This window comes from Carlito syrichta, unplaced genomic scaffold (genome assembly GCF_000164805.1).
Source record: "Carlito syrichta isolate Samal-C Ts95f unplaced genomic scaffold, Tarsius_syrichta-2.0.1 Scaffold93669, whole genome shotgun sequence".
Taxonomy (NCBI): domain Eukaryota; kingdom Metazoa; phylum Chordata; class Mammalia; order Primates; family Tarsiidae; genus Carlito; species Carlito syrichta.
Window position 1 is genome coordinate 104,092 of NW_007037765.1, and position 12,699 is coordinate 116,790.

Consider the following 12,699-nt stretch of genomic DNA (forward strand, 5'->3'; position numbering starts at 1 on the left):
CAGCTCACCTCAGCCTCAACCTCATGGGCTCAGGTGATCCTTCCTTCTCAGCTTCCCACATCTGGCTAATATTTTTATTTTTTGTAGAGACGAGGTCTCGCTATGATGCCTAGGCTAGTCTTGAACTCCTGGGCTCAAGCAGTCCTCCAGCTTCAGCCTCCTAAAATGCTGGGATTATGGGAGCGAGCTCAGCAATTGTAGCCTTATTAACACTGTACTCCAGCCTGGGTGACAGAGTGAGAATTCAAAATAATAATAATAATAATAATAGGCAATAAACATGGCAGATATCTCTTCAGCATACTGATTTCATTTCCTTTGACTATATGCACAGGAGTGGCATTGCTGGATCATATGACAGCTCTAGTTTCACTTTTTTTTTTTGAGTTGTAGTCTCACTCTGTCGCCCAGACTGGATTGCAGTGGCTGCTCCCGGCCACTGCAGCCTCGACCTGCTGGGCTCCAGTGATCCTTCCGCCTCAGCCTTCCAAGTAGCTGGAACTACAGGTGCGCACTACCACCCTGGCTGAGTTTTGATTTACTGTAGAGATGAGGTCTCTCCAAGTTGCCCAGGCTGGTCTCGAACCCCCGGGCTCAGGTAATTCTCTCACCTCCCAGAGTGCTGGGATTACGCTGAGCCAGCACTCCAGGCAATCCACTCACCTCAGCCTCCCAAAGTTGCGGGATTACAGGCTGAGCCACCGAACCCGGCTTCTAGTTTCACTTTTTTGAGGAACCTTCATACTGTTTTTCATAATGGCTGTGAGAAGGCACTGTTACCAACTAAGCTTCAATTTTCCGAAATAAAGGCCATAAACTTTAATTTGAAGACCCCGGTGCACTTTGAGTAAAATGTCATAAAAAATTAAGGTATAATATTGAATTCCTTTTTTTTTTTTTTATATAGAGTCTAGCCATCTCTATTACCTAGGTTGAAGTGCAGTGGCTATTTACAGGCACAATCATAGCTCACTGTAGCCTTGAACTCCTGGGCTCAAGGGATCCTCCCACTTTAGCCTCCAATAGCTGGGACTACAGGTACTCACCACCAGAACTGAGCAAATTCCTTCCTTTGTTAGCAACTTTCCAGTGAAATTCTCCATATGGGATTGCTATTGCTCAAGGTGGCAATGCCTAGCACCTGTGTGGGAACCACTTTCTCTTTGGTGACCTCGAATAGGCCTTGTAGGCTTTTTATTGTGCTTTCAACCCTTCCCCTGTTTGGTTCTTTCAATTAGTAGGCAATTCATTTCTTTAGACCGAGAATTGACTTTCAAGAAAACATTTTTTTCTTTCCAAAGTGGTGTGAAATTTAGATGTTAATCGTGTTTTGCTCATCTAATTAGATGTGTGAGTTAAGAAGTATAAAATCAAGCCTGTCTTGGTGGCTCAGCCTGTAATCCCATGCTTTGGGAGGCTGAGGTGAGTGCATTGCCTGAGCCCGCGTGTTCGAGACCTGCCTGGGCAACTTGGCGAGACCTCATCTCTACAATAAAAAAAAAAAAAGTCAGCTGGGCACGGTAGCGCGTGCCTGTAATTCCGGCTATTTGGAAGCCTGAGGTGGAAGGATCGCCGGAGCCCAGCAGAAGGAGACTGCAGTGGCCGGGAGCGTGCCACTGCACTCCAGTCTGGGTGACAGAGAGAGACTCCAACTAAAAAAAAAAATAAAAAGAAGTATAAAATCAGCCAGTAGCTACTTTCTCACAGGATGCAATACATTTCTCAGATTGAAGAGCAAAGTGGCATAAATTGTAATCAGACTAATATATAGTACCATTTCATGTCAGAAGAATGAATTATTTCCACAGGCTGTCTCAGAGAAATTAGGCTAAATTCTAAATCTTACCTTATCTGCCCCTCTACAAGAGAAACAAAGAAGGTATTTGGCAATATGCAATTTAAAGTAAGGTTGCAATTATCATCTAGTAATCTCTCACCTCTTAATTCCTAACATCTTTATTCCATTCTGCTTTGTCTTTTGTCTGCTCAAAATAAGCACTACAGTGTAAGCTGTTAAAGCTGAATGTCAATGATTAATTCTTTGCCTAGATTACATGATAGAATAATAAAGCAAAAATTGCTGAACAATAAAAAAAGCTCTTGATCTCATATAAGAAATATAGACAGCCACTCACCCCCAAATGCCAGTATGTCATCTGCAAACACAAGCAGTACTAACAATGTCTCTAGAAACTCTTGGAAAGTTCCCTAGGTCTGAACAGAGAATAGTCAGTTCATGGCCCCCAACTACCTACAACAAGAAAAGCAATTTTGTGATTTTTCTTAGGATAAGCCCCTTCTAGACCATGCTCTGGCTTTCTTTCTTCCTTTGTTTAAATTTTTAATTATTATTTAGTTTTTATTTCTCTGCAATCCAACTAGGCTTGGAAGGGAATAAGGAAAATATGGAACCCAAAAATTGTAGCAAGAGCACAAAGATTATAGGGATATTGCGAGCAAATGGGATGGAGGGGGTGCTCTCCTGAGCTACAGAAGGAATGATCTGGTAGTTTAAGATAAAACAAGTCAAAGTTATTAGAGTTGTCCATAGTCAGCAATGGTGATCTTCTTGCTGGTCTTGCCATTCTTAGACCCAAAGCCCTCCATGGCTTGCATGACATTCACGCCCTCTTTCACCTTGCCAAAAACCACATGCTTGCCATCCAACCATTCAGTCTTGGTAGTGCAGATGAAAAACTGGGAACCATTTATGTTGGGTCCAGCATTTGCCATGGACAAGATGCCAGGACCAGTATGCTTCAAGATGAAGTTCCCATCATCAAACGTCTCCCCATAGATGGACTTGCTGCCAGTGCCATTATGGCGTGTAAAGTCACCACCCTGGCACAGAAACCCTGGAATAATTCTGTGAAAGCAGGAATCCTTATAACTGAATCCTTTCTCTCCAGTGCTCAGAGCATGAAAGTTTTCTGCTGTCTTTGGAACTTTGTCTGCAAACAGCTTGAAGAAGATGTGGCCCAAGTGCTCACCATTGACGATGATGTCGAAGAACACGGTGGAGTTCACCATGGCTGACGGGAAAAGGCTCTAGGCAGCGGCATCTGCAGAGCCCGCTCTGGCTTTCTGAACTCCTGAATTCCTTGCCCAAACAGCCTGGAACACACATTAGAGCCTGCAGCAGTCCTTCCACATACCTCTGTGCCCTAAGGTGCACTGCTCCTGTGGTGTGCTCCTTAGATGAATGGGCTGTAGTGTCCACACGAATGCTCCAGAGCCCCCTCTTGATGTGTGTCCAAGCAGGAGGTGGAAAGAGAAGGTGGGGGCAGCCTGTGGCCTGGGCCCTCTATTTTTTTATTTTTACTTCTTTTTAGTTGTAGTCTCACTCTGTTGCCCAGGCTGGAGTGCAGTGTCATGATCACGGCCACAGCAGCCTCAACTTGCTGGGCTCAGGCTTTCAAGTAACTGAAACTGCCAGCGCACACCACTATACCTGGCTAATTTTTTTATTTTTTGTAGGGTCAAGGTCTCGTCATGCCCAGTCTGGTCTTAAACTCTTGGGCTCAGGCAACTCTCTCGCCTCAGCCTCCCAAAGTGCTAGGATTACAGGTGTGAGCTACCATGCCTGGCATGTGGCCTGTATTTATTCTCATGCCCCAAGCCCTGCAAATATTACCTGGTTCCCTGAATGGAACTAGAGTAGGCTTATTCCATCCCACAGGGTCTGGGCCTACAGTGAAAGGTTGTCATTGCTTGGAGAAACTGAAATGTGTTGTTCTCTCTTAGGGTTGCAATGTTGCTGTTCTCTCTTGTAAGGAGCGATTTGCCAATAGCCCACTTTCTAGTGGTAGTTGCATGCTTGAATCCTCTGATAAATTTATACACTTGCCATGGAATAAGTTTTAACTTAAGCCACAGATTGCTATTTTTTTAATTTTTAATTTTAAATATGTGGGGTACAATTCAGGGTTCAGTATACAAATGTTCATTATGCATGTACCCTTGTTGATGAGTTGTGCTCCCCCTCCCCTGGCAGTTTCCCACTACTATCAATTCCTTTCTTATAGTATTACAATAGTTGTTCAAGGTCTGCTTATGAGTGAGAACGTGATAATGGTTCTTTGTTTCTGTGATAGATTACTCAGTATTATAGATTCTAAGTCCATCCAAGTTGCTGTGAAGTTCATAATTTTGTCCTTCTTTGTGGCTGCATAATATTCCATCATGTATATGTACCACATTTTTAAAACTCAGTCCTCTTTTGATGGGCAGCATGGTTGGTTTCATGTTTTTGCTATTGTAAATAATGCTGCAGTAAACATGCATGTGCAGGTATCTTTTCTATAGAGTGATTTGAGTTCCTCCTGATATATTCCCAGTAGGGGGATTGCAGGGCCATATGAGAAATTGATTTTTGGATCTTTTAGCAATCGCCACACTGTTTTTCACAAAAGTTGTACTAGTTTACACTCCCACCAACAATGTAGAAGTGTTCTCTTTTCCTTGCATCCTCTCCAGCATCTGTTATTTTTTAAGTTATTGATAATGGCCATCCTGACTGGAGATAAGTGGTATCTCAGTGTGGTTTTCATTTGCATTTCTTTGATGACTAGTGAGGCTGAGCATTTTTTTCGTGTATCTATTAGCTGCTTGTATGTCTTCTTTTGAGACTTGTTTATTCATGTCTTTTGCCCACTTTGCAATAGGGCTGTTTGTTTTTTTCTTTTCAGCACATTTGAGTTCCTTGTAGATCTTGGATGTTAGGCCTTTGTCAGATATACAGTTGGCAAATATTTTTTCGCAGTCTGTGAGCTGTCTCCCCTTTCTCTCAATGGTTTCTTTGGCTTTGCAGAAGATTGTCAATTTGATGAGGTCCCATTTGTCTATCTTATCTCTTATGGCATGGGCACTTGGGGTTTTGATCAGGAATTGGTTGCCACTTTCAATTTCCATAAGGGTGTCTCCTGCATTTTCTAAGGTTCTTATAATTTGAGGTTTTACGTTGAGGTCTTTGATCCGTTTAGAGTTGGTTTTTATGTATGGTCTTGTTTTAATCTTCTGTAGCCTCAGATTATTTATACATTATGTCTTACATAAAGATGCTGTTTCTCACTGTTCACCTTTATATAACATAGAGGAATATAAGGGATGCTCCCCCTTTTTTGGTGAGTACATTTTTTGGGACTTTATTGATGAGGTGGGACTCCCTACCCCCTCCCACCTCCAATTTTTCAGGGAGTTTGGCATGGGCACTGTGAGGAAGGGAGATTCTCAGTGTGGTCAGGGACCGAGTGTGTCAGGGACGTCGCAGCAGCCAAGGACCTCTCAATTCCTCTAGTGCTCTTCCTGGAGTTGGTGGTCCAGGGGCTCTTACTCCTTAGAGGCCATGTGGATCATGAGGTCCACCACCCTGTTGCCATAGCCAAATTTATTGTCATACCAAGAGATGAACTTGTCAAAGTGGTCATTGAGGGCAATGCCAGCCCCAGCATCGAAGGTGGAAGAGTGGGTGTCACTGTTAAAGTCAGAAAAGTCAGAGGACACAATCTGGACTTCATGTAGCCCAAGATGCCCTTGAGGGGGCCCTCAGATGCCTACTTCACCACCTTATCGATGTCATCATATTTGGTGGGTTTCTCTAGATGACAGGTCAGGTCCACGATGGACACGCTGATGCTGGGAACATGAAAGGCCATGCCTGTGAGCTTCCTGTTCAGCTCAGAGATGACCTTGCCTGCAGCCTTGGCAGTACCTATGGTTACAGGATGATGTTCTGGAGGGCCCTGTGGCCTTTGCGATGCCACAACTTCCCAGAGGAGATATCTTCTGGTGGCAGTGATGATGTGAATGGTGGTCATGAATACCCCCATGATGCCAAAGTTGTTGTAGATGACATTGGCTGGGGAGCTAAGCAGTTGGTGGGACAGGAGGCGTAACTGACAATTGTGAGGTTATTCTGGTATTTCTTGTGGTTCATGCCCATCACAATCTCTGTGACAGCAGAGGAGATAGAGATGATGACCCTTTTGGCTCTCCACTGTAAGTGAGCCCTAGCACTCTCTAAGGTAGTGGTGGACTCCACTACATAATCAGTTCAGGCGTTGCTCCATTTGATTTTGGTGGGACCTTGCTCCTGGAAAATGGTGATGAGATTTCCTGATGACAAGCTTTCTGTTCTCAGCTTTGATGGTGCCATGGAAATTGCTGTGGGTGGAGTTATACTGGAACATGTGGACCATGTCGTTGAGGTCAATGAAGGGTGGTAGTTGCACTCAATGTAGTTGAGGTTATGTAATTGAGGTCACCGATGGCAACAACATCTACTTGCCAGAGTTAAAAGCAGCTCCAGGCCACCCCCTTGGATCCCCTCCCACTCTGGGAGCTTTTCTGCACTCTCAATAAATCCTGGTTTAGAAAAAAAAAAAGCAGCCCTGGTGACTAGGTGCCCAATACGGCCAAATCCGTTCACTCTGACCTTCACCTTCTCGGGACTTGGCTGGTACTGCACGAGAGAGGCAGCTGTCTGCCGAACAGTAGGAGCAGAGAGTAGAGATGCCTCTTTATTTTAGACCTACTATAATTCCATTTAGGTGAGCAAATGAGCAAATATTCTTCCTCCCTCCCTACCTCCCTTTCTTTCTCTCTTTCTCTCTCTCTCTCTCTCTCTCTCTCTCTTTTTTTTTTTTTTTAGAGGCAGGGTCTTGCTCTGTTGCCCAGGTTGGAGTGCAATAGCACAATTATGGCTCACTGCAGCCTCAAACTCCTGGGTTCAAGTGATCTTCCCATCTCAACCTCCTAAGGAGCTACAGGTGCATGGCACCCTGCCTAGCTAATTAAAAAAATTTTTTTTATAGTGACGAGGATCTTGCTATGTTGTACAGGTGGGTTTTGAACTCCTGGTGTCAAGTGATCTTCCTGCCTCAGCCTTCCAAAGTGCTGGGATTATAGGCATGGGCCATTGTGCGCAGCTGTGAGCAAATATTCTTGTTATAGGTAGACAGAGTAAGAGCTGGGCTGTTCCATTTGATTACTGCAATTAACATATCATGCTGCTTTTGAGAATTCAGGGAAGTAATTCTCAGAGAAAATGGGAGATGGTCTTCACATTCTCTGAACCTTATGACAGGCATATGTATTTCATAGACACTTCCTCAGATTCCCTCTGCCCCACAGGGCTGGCTGCTATCTCAGCCAGGAGCATGACTAACAGATTGCGTTGGGACCTGCATGATTCTGCTGCCTGGGGCTGACCATTGCTAGTCTAGGATGTTGACTTTTCTTGGCTGCTGCTGTACCATTCAGGCATTTGGAGTTTCTGGCTTCTTTCATCATGCTGGGGTTTGGATGATGAAACACCACACCAAAGAGCATGGTATCTGGCTTCCCAAATGATTGCCAAAGTATCTGGATGATGCAATGCAGAAAGCTGGGGTGTTAACTACACTTGGGATGAACTTTGGCCAATAGAAACAGGAGACGGAGGGAATGTGGCAGATCAATTACTCTCCTTCCTCTCTCTTATGTTCTGACTGCCCGTGGCTCAGTTTTTCCATGGAGCCTGCTTGTGCATGGCTTTCCTGCCACTACTCCCTTTTTCTCACTCTCACCTTCCTGGGTTTACCCCCAACCAAAAATACAGGAGCACTCAATCTCCCTCAGAATCTGTTTTCTGGTAAACGGCAAAAAGGCCCATGATACGAATTCAGAAAGATAAAATCCCGAGGATACATAAGGTACAAACTCAGGTGGCTTTAGGAATAACTAACAAAGCCCTATTTTTATTTATACCAATTCCTTCAAATGGCATGCATAATAAATAATGGTTTTAATATGATTTTGGAGATACTGTAGTGCTTGGATATGAATTTCATCTCTTTTCCCTCGGAGTTTTACATCTCTTTCTTGTATCATAATTGATCAAGAATTTATTGAGAGTCTAATATACGCACAGCACTATATAAAGCTTTGAAAACACTAAAAAAGGGATTAAGACATCTTCTTGTCCTCTACCCTCATAACATAGTTATTACAGGGAGACCACATTCAAATGCTGACTTGTGTAGTCTACATTAAAGTGCCATGTTCCAGAGAAGTGGGGAAACAAATGAAGGTCACAAGTCTGTCTAGGTAAATTTCATGATGGAGGTGATAATTTTGAATGGAGTTTTAAAGGATGGAAAAAATCGGAATTGGTGAAGAGACAGAAAGATGCTTTTGGTGAGAGTTTCAAGTCCAAGTGAAAAAGTGGAGATGAGACCACACATGGCACTTGTGATGGACTCACTAGTACGGGATTCTTCTTGACAGCATCACAGAGGGCTATAGATCCCCTAAATCTCACCTCCAGAACCTAAGTTAATCTATGAAGTCGATTCAAGACATGGAGTTGCAGAAGCTATGGGGCATGGAGTGCTGGACCTGCCAACAACCAGCATGCAAATGGAACTGGCATGGCCAGCTGACAAGGTTATGAAAACCACAACTATTGCCATACCCAGAACACCAGCGATGACCTATAGCTATACCCCAACCTCATGGGAGGCTGCCAAGGCCAGCTATGGTGGCCTGGCAACTGGAGGCCCTCCCCTGCATGTGGCCTCTTATGACCCAGAGCTGTGCACTGACAATTGACTCCCTCATTGCCAAGATTGACCAGCATTTGGACATGATGTCCAAGGAAGGAGGCCGCGGCAGAAGGGGGGTGGTGAGGAGGGTTTGCAGAATGGGGACAGCTCCTTCCGCTTCCAGCCATTCGGGTCCTGTGACTTCAGGCCTTGCCTGCCTGAGCACAGCCCCTACCACCCCAGCTACAGTTACCACTGTGACTTTGATCTAGGGTCCGACCGCAATGGCAGCTTGTGATGGCAATGCAGTGACTCCCTCCCTTGATGCCAGGCTCCCTCTATGGTTTCATGCCGGTTCAGGGCCAGGCCCGCTTCCAGGATGGCTATCCTCCGTGCCACCCTCAGCCTCCTCTGATTCCCTGTCCACTCCCTAGAATGAGCTGAGCTATGTGGGTGGACGAGGCCTAGGAGACCCCCTCCTCCAAGAGACCACCTCCGCCCCTCTCCTCCCAGTCCTTGGCTCCTGACTATGGTGTGATGGGCATGCAAGGGCAGGTGGTTATGACAGCTGTCTGCCTTATGGATGTGGCCGGTCACAGACTCGGATGTGGAGTCGGGATTGGGACTGGCCCAGGAGGAGATGGTTTGACCGCTTTGAACCAGATGGCGTGGGCAGGAAACCGGAGCAGTTCCAGATGTATGAGGAAACATGCCAAACCGGCCCGGGCTGACAGTTAAGGACACTTTTCCAAAAACGATGATGGAGCTGGTGACTTCCGGCCGGGAGACGATTTCAGGGGTGAGGAGGAATTTGGCGACGCTGGGAGGCAGAGAGGAGAGAAGGACGTTGAGGACAAGGAAGTGAAGAAGAGAAGGGAAACGCAAAGGAGGAGACACAGGATGGGGGACCGAGCAGCCGACAGGATTCAGTTTGCCTGTTCTGCGTGTAAGTTCTGCAGCTTTGAAGATGAAAGGGTCCAGACGCATCTGCAAAGCAAATTTCACAAGGAGATGCTGTGGTTTGCAAGTAAGTACCAAGCTACCTGACAAGACGGTGCAGTTCCTGCAGGAATACATTGTAAACAGGAATAAGAAATGTGAGAAGCGCATCAGGAATTGAGGGAGAAGGAAAGCACAAAACCAAAACCGGATCCTTTCAACGGGATTGGCCAGGAGCACTTCTTCAAGAAGATGGAGGCGGCCTACTGCCTAGCCTGAAGCATGCTGATCCCTGTGAGGCACCAGCTCCTCCAGTGGCACCTGCACTCGACCACAATCACAACTGCTGGTTGGCTGCTGAACGGTTCAAGAAAACATGTCTCCATGTGGCTAAGAGTGTTTTGAACAACACACATATAGTGAAGATTCTGGAAAAATGCCTCAAGGGTGAGGGCCCTTACACCAATGAAACTGTTAATCCAGAAATGGAAGGAGATGATAATGTAGGAGGTGATGCTAAGGAGGAGACACTGGAGGAGGTGGCTGCAGAAGTCTTAGCCAATGTGATTACTGTGACAGTGAGGGCTGTGGATGGGGAAGGAGCACCTGCTACAGAGAAGGGAGAGGCGCTTGCCAAAGAGGACTCCTGGTGGACACAACAGAGGACCTCAGTGAACCCCCAAACTGAACAGTCACCAGAAGAAAGGACACTCTGTGGAACAGCATCTGAGAAGGCGTCCACTGAGGTTGGAAGTGAGGTGGAGACACAGGCAGCAGAGGCAGAAAGTGCCAGAACCGTCACTGCTCCTGTCCCAGAGGCCACAGAAGCTGAAGTGGAACAAACTGATGCAGAGTCCAAAAATAATATTCCCACAGAATGTGCCTCCTCTCCCTGTTTCAAGGGATGTGCTACATAATGCATTGTTTTTTTGTCTTTGGTTTGTAGGCAGTACTGGGGTGATGTTTCTGGAATATGTTGTAAACTAATTTTGATAAAGAGACACAGCCATTTCCTTCTGAACAGTGTTCTTCACGGGCTTGTCTTGGACAGTTGTGTGGCTTTCCTGCCTGGGTTTGAAGGCAGAAATCATGCATTTCCCCCAAGTGGCTGTGTCATGTCTCTACACTGCAGTTGGAATAACAAATGTTGGGTGTTTAGATGGCAATGATGTTTGGTACGTACAGCCACTGGCTGAGTGCCTCCTTTTAATTTTTTTTTTTTTTTAGTTGGGAAGAGCTCAACACTAAGAGTATATCTTGCTCATAAAGGACTTTTTTGTTTTAGTTTCCATTTGCTTTGGCTTGAGTTTTTGACCTCTGTTTTTGTAGTACACTCTGGTGTGTGACCCTCACAAGATATGGGAGCATCTCATTATCATGTGATGCTGGTATGTCACATTAGCAAACTCTGTCAAAAGTTTGCAGAGGCTGAAAGACCTCCCCACTGGAAGCATACCCACTTGACTCTCAAGAATGAGGAAACTGCGTGGGGCAACATTTCCCAATCTCTAGATCTTGATGAATCACTTTTAGAATAGTTTACCTCATTTGTGTTTCACCTCTAGATTATTTCAGTTTTTTCCCCCCTGTAAATTGAGTTACTCTCATTGAAATGTATCTAGAAAGAAAACTTGATGTTACTTCCATAGATAGAAAACCAATATAAATTGCCATAGATAGAAGCTATCTGTACAAAATTAATATAAGGAAACAAACATGTTTCATTTTTAAAAAGAAGAAGATTCATAAAGAAGATTAATAATTTGGCAATTTTCTTAAAACAGCAAAAATAACAGAAAAAAATGAAACTAAATTTAAACTTCAAATCTGGGTCTTCAGGCAAACAAATACTCAAAGAGCCCTCTAAATTTTATTTTATTTATTTATTTTTGAGTTGGAGTCTCACTCGATCACCGAGGCTGGAGTGCAGTGGCATACTCACAGCCACTGCAGCCTTGACATGCTGGGCTCAGTCAATCCTTCTGCTGCAACCTTCCAAGTAACTGGAACTACAGGCACATGCCACCATGCCTGGCTAATTTTTTTTTTCTTTTAATTGTAGAGATGAAGTCTCGCTAAGTTGCTCAGGCTGGTCTCGAATTCAGGCAGTCCCCTCACCTCAGCTTCCCAAAGTGCTGAGATTATAGACATGAGCCACCATGCCTGGTCCTAAATTTTGTTGATAAAAACAAACATTTCTGATGGAAACGTGACTTCTTGATAACTTAGATGCCTAAGAGTGAATATATTAATACATACTAAATAGAAGTGTCATACTATAATTTACATGAGAGAGAAACACTGAAATAGTAATACATGTTAGAATAATACTGAATTATGAGCTATCCTGGAAATAAATGAATTAAGCCCACTGGTAAAAGATAAACTAGGTTCTTATTTGCATTCCAGTATAGAACAGTCCAGCATGTAAATTTTTGTTGGTCTGGGAATAAAGTGAAAACATTTAACTTTATATGAGGATAGCTTATTACTTGAGAACTCCCAATTCAGTATAAAAAGTTCTACTTGAACTTAAATCATTGAATTCAATATAATTATGAAACTTAAAAGAGCAATTAATGAAGGGAAGGAAAATAGAAAATTAAAAGAAATTTCTAAAGACTCTATGAAAAACTTTTATTGTTAAGGGGACAGATTGTGTTCCCAGATCAAAAACTACAAGTTTATCTTCTCTTTTTTTGAGCGTAACTAAAATTTCAAAATTTCAGTATATGAAGTAGTGAGCTGATATGATGAAACAATTTTCTGCAAAATACTCCAGGAAAAAAAATGTGGGGAAGAGAGTGGAAAAATATAGGTGATAGGTCATGGAGGTTCATTAGTTTCTTTCTTTTGTACATATTTGTATTTTTTGTAATATAAAGTTCTTATCAAATCCAATATATTTTCAGTAGGTGACAACCTGTAAATCAAGTCTAAATTTTCTGTTTTCTTCAAGAAGTTTATAAGCATATATTAATTACTTTATTTCTGCTAAATATGTTATGTTATCAGGAGTGAGTGGGCCAGGGGAGGGATAGGGTTGGCAGGAGTGATGGGGCAGAGTTGCTGGCTGTAGGGAAAATAAGAAACAGAGATTTCCAGTGATACAGTTTACAGGAGTCAACTAGTGATTAAATAAAGAGCTACAGTTGAAGTTTTTGCAACTGAGTGGATGATGGCACCATTAACACATGACAATGTAAGAATGGGATAGGGGTTAAGAGGGGTGATGAGA

At 43.9% G+C, this 12,699-nt stretch overlaps 2 pseudogenes; one reads left to right on the top strand and one right to left on the bottom strand.

The window, feature by feature from the left end:
- Window positions 1–5,328: 5,328 nt before the first annotated feature.
- Window positions 5,329–6,433, bottom strand: LOC103263200 (annotated as a pseudogene).
- A 1,216-nt stretch (window positions 6,434–7,649) lies between these two features.
- LOC103263238 lies at window positions 7,650–10,378 on the top strand (annotated as a pseudogene).
- Window positions 10,379–12,699: the final 2,321 nt, after the last annotated feature.